The sequence below is a fragment of the Triticum aestivum genome, chromosome 4A (genome assembly GCF_018294505.1).
Source record: "Triticum aestivum cultivar Chinese Spring chromosome 4A, IWGSC CS RefSeq v2.1, whole genome shotgun sequence".
Taxonomy (NCBI): Eukaryota; Viridiplantae; Streptophyta; class Magnoliopsida; order Poales; family Poaceae; genus Triticum; species Triticum aestivum.
The window spans coordinates 753,257,853-753,271,933 of NC_057803.1; positions in this window are offsets into that span (position 1 = coordinate 753,257,853).

A 14,081-nucleotide genomic window follows, 5' to 3' on the forward strand; every position below is an offset into this window, starting at 1 on the left:
ATGGCCTCATCTCTCACATCTCAATCCAAGGTGCCAAAGTGGATCATTCGGATGACGATGCTGACACTGATGAAGCCCCAGCTCCTACTCCAAAGCCGCAGAAGCCAAAGAAGGCTAAGGCTTCAAAAGCTTCACGTACGAAGCCACTGGCCACTTCACCTCCTGAAGACAGTGTGCAGTCTGAAGATCTATCACGTATCTCCAAGAAGACGGAGAAGAAAAAGAGAATCGTCAAAAATACTGATCAGACATTGACTCCTGCTGCCATTCTGCGAGAAGAGCACATTGATCTATCCAGCGATGAAGATCTTGCAGATGATGCTCTTGAGCAACTGATCAAGAGCAAGGAAGAAGCAGAGATCTTCAATGATTTGCCTCTCTTTGATGTGTCAATCATTCATAACTTCATTGATGAGTGGTTTGACACCCCAAATCTCAGCTTTGAAGATCTGCAACTTCCCATTGGCCTCAGCGTCTCCTTCAATGGCGCCATTGCTTCTGAGCTAGCTCTTGCTCAGCGCATTGTTGAACTGAAGCACAAGATCGACTATGAGAAAGCTCAGTTCAAGAAGCATGTGGCAAAGCTCAGCATGCAAGATGTCAAAAACTTCAAGAACATGCTGCACGAGCTCAAAGAAGCCTTTCTCAAGAAGCGCGAAGAAGCTAAAGGCTCTCGTGAGTGCATGAAGAGTCTGGCTGACAAGTGTGTGCAAGCCTACAATGAGGCTGAGAAGCGCAAGGCTCTTGGTCGTCCTGGCATTGACCCCAGAATGGCTGCAAAGAAGAAGAAGCCATCAACTGACCAAACTGCACCTTCAAGGCAGGAAGAACCTCGCATAGTCTTCCCAAGCAGCATGACTGGCTCGAAGCCAAAGGTCAGGTCAACCACTTCAGAACTGAAGAAGACGAGGACTACCGAGGCTGAAGCCAGAAAAAGGAAAAATCCTGATGCCTCTGATGTTGCTCCCTCCAAGAAGAAGCTCAAAACCAAGAAGAATCGGGCTGCTCCCACAGAGCCCTTAGTTGTTGAACCTATCTCAATGGTTCGCCCTGCATTAGAACACCAAGAACGACGGATGATAGTTCATGAGCCTGCTTCCACAGAGGCTCATGAAGCTGAAGTCATTCCAGCAGTTGATCCAATCGCTGCTGAAGACATTGGTCACAATGACAATGTTGAAGATGATGTAGTTCTTCCTCAGATCAAACACAACTTGGTATCATCGCCTGTTCTCACGAACAGCGAACTCATCAGCATTGGTCGTCCTCTGACGCCAATTGCTCAGGATGCATCATGGGCTGATCACCCACAACAACAAGACTCCCCGAGTACTCCCCAACAACAACAAGTCACACCACCTGTGCAAGAAGAAGAGAATGACTCTGAGGCCCAGCCAACTTCATCTCCAAAGGCGTCCCCAGTATTACGCAGGCTTCACAAAGGACCAAGGCCTCAAGTCCCTCTTTCGAGCGTTTCAGAAGGAGAAGTGCACCACCAATCTGTTGCATGCCAAGTGTTTCCAGAAGCCACTCCGACTGTGAATGTCTCCATGTCTGAAGCCAAAGCTGCTGAAGATAATCCGGCTGCATCAGCCAATGACAACCAAGAAGAAGAACGTGTCCCTGATGTGAGCGTGCCAGTGCCCGACCCTCCAGCTCATCAAGTGGAGGTTGAAACTCTTGAGGCTGCCACCACCAACACAAATGAAGCCAATGACGTAGTCATGGCTGACGCAAATGTGGAGCCTGCACTAACCAATGTGCCAGAAGCCAATGATGAAACTACTCCTGAAGCATCTGTTGTGCAACCTAACGCCTTTGTTGTTGCCACTGCTCCTGTTCCGCCACCAAGGCCCCATATAATTGAGCAAGCATACAACTATGGTCAGCTAATCACTGTCAAATGGCCCGTTCTGGTCCCTCCGCCTAATGCCTCTAGTCCTCAGTTTGATTATCATATTGAGCATAGGCCTCTGGTCCAGAAACCAAAGCCAAGACTGCTACGGTTCCCAGGTACTGCCACCTCTACAGGGTCCTTCAATGCAAATGGCTTCAAAGCCCACAACACCTTCTTTGACAGAGCAAAGAACCCCTACTCAAGGCCAAGAATATCATCAGATCGTTTCTGGAGCTATCAGCAGCGAAGCTATTACTCCTGCGTTCTGTATGATCAAGGGCGCATTTTCCCTCATATGCGCCTCAACACTGAAGCCATTGCTGGACTACCATGCTTAGAAGAAGCACTTGACTGCTTTCATGATGCAGGTCTGCTCAGCTTTGTGACAGACAAAGAACATTGGAATGAGGAACTTTTGCTTCAATTCTATGCTACCCTCCACATTCGCGGCTATTACAGGGATACAAAGACATGGGTTCTCGAGTGGATGACAGGAAATGTACATCATGAAGCCAAAGCTCTTGACGTCATTGAGCTTACAGGCCTACCCACTCCCGGAGAGCTGTTCGAACCTGATTGTCAACTCCACCGCAATGCACTGGAGAGCATTTTCCATAAGCCAGAGCCCAACATGAGCCAGATGTTGAGCATGATGAAGCCTTCGCCACCTGATGCTGAATACCCAAAGGAGTTCCTTGTCGATGACCTTGAGTATCCGCCTCGCACAATATATCACATCATCAGGCAAACTCTATGGCCTATCAAAGGGCATTCATCATCTTCAAAACTTGAAGGAGCCATGAAGACATTGGTCTTTTACATCCTCAATGGCATCAGCTTCAATACACAAGAATTCTTCATCCGGCAACTGGCTGCGTCTGGATCTGACCTTTTTGGCCTGAAATTCTATGCTCCATGGGTCATGCGCCTCATCAAGCTACACTCTGCTATCAACTATCAGCCCTCTGCTCGCAATCATTTGATCTTTCTACCAGAGGTTGATATGTCAGTTGAAGCCATATACCCTGAGCCTGCCAAGAAGCCCCTTTGTCTTCAAAATGCTGATCACCAAAGCTTCACTCAACCCATGGAAGGAGTCCAAGCAGTAACTCGTGTCTATCCAATGGCAGGGAACACTCGTCTGCCTCATCGTGCGCAAACTGAAGCTACTGAGAGCACAATTGCCCAAAGGCCTAAGAAGCGCTCTCGCATCCTAAATGACCGAGAACTTCTTGTGGCACTGCATCAAAAATAAGACAAGCATCACTTTTGTCTTAAGCGACAAATGCAAAGCCTCTTGGTGGACGTCAATCGCATTCGAAATCTTGCCACCAAGAATGCTTTTGTCACTCACGAGACCTGTCAGCGATCAAGGAAGAGTTTGACACTGCTCAGTGCTGAAGCAGATCTTCAAGATGATGGCTTCACTGAAAGATTCAAGTTTGACTCCACTCCTCCACGGAATGCTGTCCTACGTCGAACTCCATCCCTTGAAGACTCTGACTATTCTTTCTCCGCGGCACCTGTGAATGCCAAAGTGATCGATGATGAAGACGATGCTACTTCACCGCCCCCTACTTCTGCATGCATTGACACTGCACCAAGTACATCTACGCCGCCAAACAACAACGACAACCCTGATGCTTCACCTACTCCTCATGAGGACGAGTAGCTGCTCTATGTCTTCAAACCTTTTTGGTCCTTACTGACAAAAGGGGGAGAAGCATATGAGTTTGATAGTCTTCAAGCGGGTTCATATGGGCGGTTGCTTTATATTTTTCCCAGTGTTTACAACTCTCGCTTTTGATACATTTGGTTCTTTGAGTTGTAACACTTAAACTCGATGGTCGTCTGCTACTTATTTGCTTTTCTGTGATGCGATGATAAATTCAGCATGTGCGATGATAACTTCCGCACTTAGATCATTCTGCAGACGTCCATTTTTCATTATGCATGTCATTCTCTTAGTTATATCATTTCATGCATGATGAATTATCTTCATAAGTTGAAGAGGATCTCCACAAGTACAACCTGCCATGTGCATTTGCATTCCAAAAGCAAATTACTTATATGCACATCTTCAGGGGGAGCCTTTGCCACTTATGAAGACAATACCCTATCCTTTACAATTTCACATACTTTATCCCCGTTGAAAACTTCAACCAGTTTGTCATCAATCACCAAAAAGGGGGAGATTGTAAGTGCATCTAGTGCCACCCCTAGTTGGTTTTGGAGTATTGACGACAAATTTGGTTGAGGGACTAATGCGTTTGTGAGAATTGCAGGATAACACAGGTAGTGTCCCTCATTGATTCGGTTTACCTACCGGAGATGACCCCTAAAAATGTATGAAGACATTGACGACAATGGTGGTATGTGAAGATATTCATATTGAAGACTATGACATGAGAAGACATTGAGTGAAGACTATGGAGCGTGAAGACTGTGTCGTTTCGTTGTTTCCTTTTCTTCTTTGTTGAGTCATAGGAACCACCGTACTGTTAAGTGGGGTCCAAGTGAACAAAGTCAGAATGACTGAAGTGATGCTCAACCCAAATCCTATGTCTTCGAGCGAAGACAATGAGAGCAAATCTTATCCAGAGCTGGATGAGTCAGCTTTGCTTGTAGCCCAAGTAAAGTTGCCGTGTGTGTTTGAAATCTGACCGTTGGAACACGTGTCAGTTCCTTAGTGACCCAGGGTCATTTCGGACATATCAGGTCGGGTTGCCTAGTGGCTATAAATAGCCCACCCCCTACACCATAAATTGGTGGCTGCTCGGAGTTAGTGCATGGCTTTTGTCGTTTGAGAGCAACCCACCTCGAAGCCTTTGAGAGAGAGAGAAATCCTTGCGAGGACAAAGCCCAAACACCCAGAGCCAAAGAGTGTTAGGCATCACTGAAGTCTTTCTGTCTGTGTGACCTGAAGACTTATTACACTTGAGGACTGTGAATCCTCCAGCCAGTTAGGCGTCGCGTTCTGAGCATCCAAGAGTCATTGTGGATCGCCGGTGAACGAAGTCTGTGAAGGTTCGGAAGTCTACCTTGAATACTTACCAGAGTGATTGGGCGAGGACTATGTGTCCTTAGCTCAAGGGGAATAAGGTGAAGACGCGGTCTTCTGAGTTTAATCTCAGCCTCCCTAACCAAACGTACAGTTGTCACAACAACTGGAACTGGTCCAACAAATCCTGTGTCTTCAACAAGTGACTGGTTCTATCCTCTTCCTCCCTTTACTTAGAGTTTGTCTTCGTGAAGTCATTGCCTATTTGTCATACCTGTTTGACTTCATTGCTTGACTACTGTCGTTGGTTGGCTTCATACTATCTTCCATCCTGAACCTTACTACTAAGCTGCTATTAGTCTTTGTACTTTCACATTATTGCATACTTGACTATGGTTTGCTTGTTGTACTTTATCTTCCGCTGCATATCAATTAAGTCATTTCTATTGTTTGCCTTCGAAACTTCCACGTTTTGAAGACTTTCATAAAAATCGCCTATTCACCCCCCCCCCCTCTAGTCGATAACTAGAACTTTCACTAGTTTATTTATAGTAAGTGCTTAATAGAACTAGTTTATTTAGTAATTAGTTAATAAAACTAGTTTATTTAGTAAGTGCTTAATAAAACTAGTTTAGAGAGAGACCTATATTGGAAAATTTAGTTATGCTAGGATTATATATAAGATATTTTGAAATGTTTTTGTTCATATTTTCAACCATTGAAATGCAATGACCATCGCTAAGTGGCCTATGTTTTGCCGGAGTGTTGATTAATTTCTGTTCTGGCAAATTTCAGGCGCTCGATATGTCCTTTTTTAGCAAAGGTCATGCCGGATTTTTTGAGTTTTGCCTTCGAGTTATAATCTTTAAATATGAACACAAGATATGTCTGATGACGATGGGATCCCGGAGTGCGGGTATTGCTATGATGACCGGGGTTTGTGCGACAGGTTTCCTCACCTGCAAAATGATAGGTTTTTCACCGTGAAGCTAGGAGAGAATTTTGATGTTTATACAATACGCAACAACAAGCATTTCATCGTAATTAATATCATCACTTGTGCTTCTTTTGTTCAACGTGTAATTTATGTATTTTTTTCAATTCGATTAGTACATCCCGTGCCATGCTAGACCATATGTATTGGAGAAGCTTGGTTTTGGTTTAGATGACTTTGAGAATGTGGAGACGAGGAGGGCTCACTTAAGAACTAAACATGGTTATGAGTTTCTGGTTAAGCTGTACAATGCGGTCGATCGCTCCCATTCCGATTGCTCTAATTGGGAAGCTCTTTGCAAGGCATATGGATTTGAGGAGGGAATGCGAATAAGATTAGATATTCTTCCCGAAGATTATGATGATGATGATGATAATATCGACATCTGGGTGGATATGGATAGGCCTCCAGTTTTGCCTAGATGTGAGTTTGTCAAACTAATTTGTTAAATTCAGTAATTTATGTTGTTAATTTAAAAATAGTTGATGTTCGTCGGTACTAAACTTATTTATTTATAATTGTCAGCTTATTTCTTATCTTCAAAAAATAGTAGACAACATATACTACAACTATGACTCCAAGCTTAATTGTGAGGAGAAAGGTTATCTTGTCTCATTCATAGAAGATGTTCAGGCCTTCAAAACCAGTCACTCTATCAGCCCAAATTATACTAGATACGTGCCACTAGTCCACAAATTGCTTGATGGTAACTTCATTGCCAAAAACTTGGTAAGATTTTGTTAATGATGGTAACTTCATTGCATACATTATTCTTAAGTAAACTACATTGCTAACTATATATATGTTACTATTATGTTTTTGAACAGAGGCTACGAAGCAGGTTGTGCCTGACATGCTATTTACCGATGGTGATATGCATATGGTTAGCTTACGACCAACTCCTTCGAAGTCTTACCATACTGCACACTTGATTTCTTCAAATGATGGAAGGCTCAAATCAAAGAATGGAGCAAAGTGATGAATGCGCACACACAAATAATTGAAGACAAAATGAATGTGAGCAAGCCACAAGTTGGAGATAGGTTTATGTCCATTCTTCATTATGGAGAAGGACCGGTTTATCTGTTTTACGGTATTTTACCTAGGAGAGAGGAGTAGGTCCTAAGTATTAAGAACAATTAGTTAGTGTTGATTATATATGACTATGATGATGATGATGAGAAGCTTTTATTATGTGCTACAATGTCTTAGACTTGATGGTGATGCTGAGTAGGAGTAGTGATTATGAGTACTATGATGATGATGAGGAGGAGTTGTTATTATAACTAGTGACCAAGTTGTTATATGATGTCTCATGGACGAAACTGATGATGATGAGGAGTTATATGACAATGATATATTATGATGATAAGTTGTTAATGATATTATCATGATGATAAGTTGTTAATGATATTATCATGATGATAAGTTATTATGTCGTTGGGTGAAAGAACCGTGGATTAATTTCAAATGGATGGATCCAAAGTGACCATAGGTTACTTTGGATCCATGCACTTGAAACTAATCCACGGTTCTTTCACCTAGTGACTTAATAAATCATTATAACGTAAAAACAATCTCTAAATTGCTACTGTATGAAAAATTGTATAAAGGTGTATGAATACGACCTAAAATTTAAAAGAAATAGAATACGGAATAATAGTAGTAGCGCGGGCGGAGAGAAGCGCTACTAGTAATTACCAATAGCGGTTGTTTGGAAAATCGCTACTATTAAATAGATATAGCAGCAGCGCGTGCCAGCAGGCGCTACTGCTAAGCTTTAGCTGTAGCGCCGTATCAGTAGCGCGGTTACCCATGCTACTGCTAGGCCAAAAACCAGCGCTACTGCTAGGCTTTTCCCTAGTAGTGAAACACTCTTCATTGAACATGATATTCTTTTATAAACCTCAGGACTGACCAAAACTTTTGCAAGCATGTGGGCATGCCCATGTTAGGCATACATGCCTGGTTTGAACGACTTCCAGCACCGTATGCACGTTGGGACACGCCTGGGCATTGATCCGCCTTTCTTCACGGGAAAAACTCCAGAAAATACAAAACTTGTCAAAAACCCAAATAGCTTGGCATGGTTTCTTGAATTGGTCATGCAAGGCCATGTAAAAAATTTGGCGCCATTTCAAGGATGTTGAGAAACAATGTGCTCTCAGGCGGAGGCTTCTAGTCCTATCTGGACACCCTCCATTGAACATGATCTATTTTTGTACATCCTAGAAATGACCTTCACTTTTGCAAGTAGGTGCGTATGCCCATGGTAGGCATTCATCTCAGATTTGAACAATTTCCAACACCGTATGCAAGTTGTGACACATCCGACCATTCATTAGCGTTTTTTGACCAAGAAAATTCTAAAAAATGCAAAATTTATCGAAACCCAAGAAAACTTGAAATGGTGCCTTGAAGTGGTCACAGAATCCTATGAAGTAAACCGGGGGTCATTAGACGGATATCGAGAAACTACATGCTCTCAAATGAAGCCTTCTGGCCCCTACCCTAACGCCCTATGGTGAACATAGTCTATTTTCAGATATCTTTGAAATGACCCTGATTTTCGCAAGAAGGTGAGCACACCTATGATAGGCATCTATGCGAGGTTTGAACAACTTTTGAGACCATATGCAAATTGCGACACGTCCGACCATTTGTTGGCCGTTTTGACCGAGAAAACCTCAAAAAATGAAAAAGTTTATCGTAAATGTAAACTTTCTTTTTGCGGGGGATAAAAAATGTAAACTACTTGGCACAGTTCCTTGAATTAGTCATACAAGCCAATGAAAAAAAATTCCAGATCTGCCTAGAGACATTTTGATTCTGTTACTGTGTTGTACAATCAGCACGAACAAAATCTAGGCTTGGTGCGCTGCTATGCATAAAAAATGGTGGCGAGTATTTGAAATGCCACGGGGATTAATTAACCGAGATGGCAGCAGCGTGGGAAGCTCGACATGCGGACGTCATGCACATTTGATAGAGAAGAACACGAGATGAGAGAGATAGAGTAAAAGGCATTTTCTTTTTCAATTTCAGAATGTGTTTCGTGCAGTATTATGAAATGAAAGCAAGGGGTTTCACGCAAAAGTGTCAAACCCTTCCAGAGTAGCTTAATCTGTACCATGGGTTGGCAATCCAACGGCACATATGGCTGGATCGCATGATCTCACATAAAGTCTTGATCCCACACTAGTCTTCCCCCTGCCGCCGCTCCCGCACGCGCATGTCCTTCCTCACCTCCAACCTCTTCGAGCTCTCGTCCAACCACGCCGCCTGGATCTCGTCCTACCAGGGATCGCTCCCCAACTTCCTCGCGTCCTCGCCGGCTTCCGCGGCGCCGCCACCGCTCCGGGCCCAACGGCGTCCAGACGAGGCCGAGTGCACGGCGGAGCTGCGGGCGACGAATGTTCACCTGCGCCTGCCCGAGGGTGGCGGCGACGGTGGTTTCTTCGCCGTTGCCAGTGGGAGAGAGAAGGTGGGGGAGGAGATATGTGGCTGCATGTGAGCCACATCACGCAAAATATAGGGCTGGCCTCCCCAGCTGCCCTCAGGGGCTGGGTTCACCGGGGCCAATTTTGCTCAAATCCGGCGAAATACAAGACTCAGAGGCGTGAGTGGGCGTTTTTTTATCGCCGGGGCCAATTTTGCTCAAATCCGGTGAAATACAAGACTCGGAGGTGCGAGTGGGGCGTTTTTCTATCGCCGGGGCTAAAAAATGGCCCTGGAGGGCTCTTGGGGGGACGGCTGGAGATGCTCTAACTAGATCATTGATGGCGCGCTGTCGGACCCGTCCATTCTTGCGATAGTATAATAGTAATTTTCATAAATATTGTGCATAAATAAAGTACGAAAAGACATCTATGATTTTATGATTAAAATTTAAATGGTACAGAATTGCCATGGATAGATAGAATTTTTTTTGTCTTTTTTGCCACGGATACATTTCCTGATATTTTTTCACGAAATTTCATAAGAAACTAGATTGGACATCCAAGTATGATATCCCAAAATCTCAGATTATTTTTCATATTTCCTGGTATTTTATTGAACTTAATGTTCAGGGGGTTGAGCACCCCGGTGCTCCAAATCCTCTTCCAGTATGACATGCCATATATCAACAACAACTTAAAGTACATGGACTGAGTCTAGGTACCTAAGTAAAACTCCATTATTATCCCTACTATGTTGCACTTTTTGTATTACAGTGTGAAATAAATTTATACACAAAAGCCTAATCCAAAACGTAGTTGGTAAGCCTGATTACCTAACTTTGAACTCACGTATTCATTCTTTGTAGGTAGGAGAAGTAGAGTTGATATAATCCAATATATGGCATTAATATTTATCCTCGTGTAATGGAATGGTAAACTCAGTTTCTTGAACTCGTGCAAGGAAGTTTTTAACATCATACCGAATTCAGATCTACAGCAAGTTGTCCAAATTTTGAAAGGCCCACAATCAAGCTTACTCTGGATGCGGCGGATGGTCCATAATCATTTCTCCATTGCAGGCTCTATACACACAATATACATGCCATTTGATCAGATAGGAAATGCATTAAGACTGTGTGGGAACTGTTAAAAGGGAGAGAGAGAGAGAGAGATTGTTGCGAAATATGATGGATGTATTACTGAGCCTCGAGGGCGACTATATATTGAGTACAAGACTTGGAGGGCAAGACACCTCCTAGAGATAAGATGGAAATAACTCTATCTATCCCGGGAAATCGCTACTACCAAATATATCTCTAGCATCCCCACAGTCGTAGCGGTAGCGTTGCGAACAACAGGAGCGTCGCGGATGGTCAGACTTGAGAGAATAGCAGCCGACGGGCTGACATCCCCCCGCAGTCGTAGCGGGAGCGTCGCGGGCACGTTGACTGTAGAGGAAGCCGACGACTTGCTCAAGCGGATGGTAACCCTTTGCGTCAATGTCGAGGTAGCCGAGAGTGTAGGGTGGTGAAGCCGTGGTCGAGGTAGCCGTGCGAAGAACGCCGCGCTCGATGTCAAGTTGGGCTAGCCGGTGTCAAGGGAGTCGCCGTGGAGCCGCGGGCGCAAGGAGGCGCCGAGTTAGTCATAGGCGCAGTGGTGTTGATGTAGTGGTGCGCCGGAAGGAGGATGGTGTTGGCGAGGCATCGCACCGGGTGTGCAAAACCCGGGGACACGCCGGAGACGAAGGCACGCATCGGTGTTGCCAGCACCGCGCATGCGTAGATGGATGAAGACGAAGTTGACGAAGCGCTGACTAGGCTTGCCAGGCCCGGGGGCACGTCATGGATGAAGGCACGCATCGGTGTTGCTAGCACCGGGCATGCGAAGACGGGGACCTGCATGAGCTGTAAGCCATGTCGGAGAAGTCAGAGAGGCCGACAGAGAAGAACTCAATGACGATTGTGGCGTTCCATCGGCGCGGGGCTGATGTCACCAACGGTGGTCGGAGTAGACAAAGTGGTCGGTGTAGATGACGGCGACGCTGGCGACGGGCTGCTGCTTGGACGAAGACGAAGGGGGTGGACGGGCGGCGGCGGCATCTATGGAGGTAGCGGCGGCAGCGGCCGAAGAAGAGCGGCGACGCCGGCCTGACGGCGGTGGCAACGGCTAGGTTAGTAGTGCGGCGGCGGTGCTCGAAATAGGCGAGGAACCCGACAGCGTGATGAAGACCGGCGCGGATGATGGAGTTCCCGCGTCAAGGGAGGTGGCGCGATGCATACCACGAGAGGTCGACGCGCGGGGACGGCGGTGGACCACGGGCCGCGGCGCTACGGACCGAAGGGGCGATGCACCGACGGCAGCAGACGGAACGGGGCGACGGCGGGAAGACCTCGGGGCTTTCAGAAAATGATGAAGGAGTTAATAAACTTGTTTTGAATAATGCTCCTCGGAATTGCGAATGGCCCGTGAAAAAGGCCAGAAAATGATATTTCGCGGGGTTCTAAATTCGCCATGTAACCATACGTATACACAAGAAAACATTAAACATGGGACTATGGCAGGTAACTCAGACCAAAAGAAGCCAGAATCTTACATTTTTAAGAAGTTGATCCCGACTACCACCGATTCTCTCAACATGCAGCCCATCCACGTCATCATCTAGCCATCTCAACAATTTCCTGCCACGTCCCTTTATCTCTCTTTTTTTTCTCCATGTTCACGTAGCATTGATTGATGGCATATTCCCCGGAAGGTTTTTTACCAGCATATGGCTTCAGTTACTACAGATGACCCCCGGTGCTCCACAATAGACGCCCTCCCGTTTGGATCTCTATTCCTCGACCAGCAGAAGCCGAAGCCGAAGCAAACCTCCCCAAAACGAAACATCCTGAATCCTCATAAGCTGGCCTCCCCGTCTCCCATTCCCACCATCTCAACCCCCGACGAAGCGACGGACGCAAGAGAAGCCAGCCTCTAGGGTTTACGGCGACCGTCCCGGGGCAGAACCGGCGAGTACGAAGGCGATGATGGAGCACCGACCGAATCTCGAGAAGATCGATCTAGAGGCTGGCTGGGGCATCAACAATCTCATCAATACCCTTGAGGGCAAGCCAAATCCGTAGTTCAGCTTCGAGGACTAGATGAGGAAGACACGTAAGTTGACTCCGTCACCTCCTTCCTCCGGACAGGCCTCGGCCAGGCCCGTTTCGTTCTAATCCAGTGCTATTCTATGGTTCCCCTGTTTTTCTCTTTTTGTACTAGGCCCGATTTGATCTTATCCGGTACTGATAGGGTTTCCGCCCCCTATTTTTCTCTATTTTTCATGCATCGTGGTATAGTATACTGGTATACAACATCTGCACTACTTCCAACAGCTCTGCGACATGTTCCTTACATACTGGCAGGGGTATCATCTCGGCTGCATTGGGCATTTGTCTGATTCGAGTAGTATTACATTACCAAGTAATTGTTCCCGTTGAATAGCTCTATGTGCCACCATCTGTAAGTATCCTCTCTCAATCTATTTTTTGTTAAATATCTTGATGTATACAGAAAGTATCATAAACTATCTTGCTGCTTTCAGAAAAGCGTTCTGAAGACTGTGTTCTTTCGTGCTTCTGGTCACTGTTTTCTTTCGTGTTTCAGGTGGACTGAGTTAAATATCTTGATGTATATACAAGGCATCATAAATTATCTTGCTGATTTCTAAACAGCGTATGGAAGTCTGTCTTCTTTCGTGCTTCCGGTCACTGTCATCTTTCATGCTTCCGGTGGACTTTATAAGCATTACGTCCTAGGTGTTAAATAAAATAACTCAACCATTTTCAAAGTGATGTGTTACTTGCTGCAGTCCAACTCTGAACGTCTTTCTACTATTTATTTTCTTACTGAAGGTTAATTCCCACACACGCTACAGTCTGAAGGTACGTGCAAATTTTTTGTTTCTGAGTTGATATATATGTTTTACTACAGGTCATGATGGTCTGCTTCCTTTTTAATTGAAATTCCACAATAGTTCCTCTATACTAACGTCTGTGTAAGTGTTCCATGTAGGTTTTAGTAAAGAGCATATACTATGGATGCACAAATAGAACATCCTGGAGTTTCTTTTGTTTGGTCGATGGCAGATCAGCAAAACTGATTTGTTTTCTAGAAATTATGAAACTATAGTCCCTTACGACAAGGAGTCGGAGCTGCAATTCAGCTTCGATGGCCAAATGAGGAAGATACAACATGGTCGAGCTTCTAACATGGCAATGGTAGCACCTTTTCGGAGAGCTGACTCTGGAGCTACGGAGGAAGACGTGTAGGCTGCTCCTTTCTATCGGTGGTAAGCTTATGAGTGGGAACATCAACGACGTTTCTGGAATTGGAGGTGTTGTGGTCCTCTTGACCTGTTGTTGCAATATACTTGACCATGTCAAGTAATTATGTGCTCAGTCCTCCTGGACAGCCTGGCCAAACTGACAGGTTTCACTCTTCTTCTCCAGGAACATGTGAGGTGAGTGGTGCAGCTTGAAATAGCCAGTACAAACTCATAAATTAATGGGCATCTGAGGAGACACACGATGAGCTTTATAATACCATTCTCGATATGAATCTCGGCACCAACTCCTTACATAGCACCTCCATGTAGTATTCCTAATGCTGACTTAATGATTCTTTTTTTCCAGGTTGAAGGTCTTGATAATCGTATATTCAAAGTTACATTGGACACATTAATAGTTCCTGATGGAATAATTTTCTTTC